Genomic DNA, 940 nt, shown 5'->3' with positions numbered 1-940 from the left:
TTGCTTTTATTTCCAATATTCTGGGAGGTGGGTCATAGAGGATCCTGCTGTGATGTATGTCAGAGAGTGTTTTGCCTATGTTCTCCTCTAGGAGTTTTATAGTTTCTGGTCTTATGTTGAGATCTTTAATCCATTTTGAGTTTATTTTTGTGTATGGTGTTAGAAAGTGTTCTAGTTTCATTCTTTTACAAGTGGTTGACCAGATTTCCCAGCACCACTTGTTAAAGAGATTGTCTTTAATCCATTGTATATTCTTGCCTCCTTTGTCAAAGATAAGGTATCCATATGTGCGTGGATTTATCTCTGGGCTTTCTATTTTGTTCCATTGATCTATATTTCTGTCTTTGTGCCAGTACCATACTGTCTTGATAACTGTGGCTTTGTAGTAGAGCCTGAAGTCAGGTAGGTTGATTCCTCCAGTTCCATTTTTCTTTCTCAAGATCGCTTTGGCTATTCGAGGTTTTTTGTATTTCCATACAAATTGTGAAATTATTTGTTCTAGCTCTGTGAAGAATACTGTTGGTAGCTTGATAGGGATTGCATTGAATCTATAAATTGCTTTGGGTAGTATACTCATTTTCACTATATTGATTCTTCCAATCCATGAACATGGTATATTTCTCCATCTATTAGTGTCCTCTTTGATTTCTTTCACCAGTGTTTTATAGTTTTCTATATATAGGTCTTTAGTTTCTTTAGGTAGATATATTCCTAAGTATTTTATTATTTTCGTTGCAATGGTGAATGGAATTGTTTCCTTAATTTCTCTTTCTGTTTTCTCATTATTAGTGTATAGGCATGCAAGGGATTTCTGTGTGTTGATTTTATATCCTGCAACTTTACTATAATCATTAATTAGTTCTAGTAATTTTCTGGTGGAGTCTTTAGGGTTTTCTATGTAGAGGATCATGTCATCTGCAAATAGTGAGAGTTTTACTTC

The sequence above is a fragment of the Bison bison genome, unplaced genomic scaffold (assembly GCF_000754665.1).
Source record: "Bison bison bison isolate TAMUID 2011002044 unplaced genomic scaffold, Bison_UMD1.0 scf7180017864041, whole genome shotgun sequence".
NCBI classification, from domain to species: Eukaryota; Metazoa; Chordata; class Mammalia; order Artiodactyla; family Bovidae; genus Bison; species Bison bison.
The sequence above is the reverse complement of the archived record's forward strand: the minus strand, read 5'-3'. Positions refer to the sequence as shown.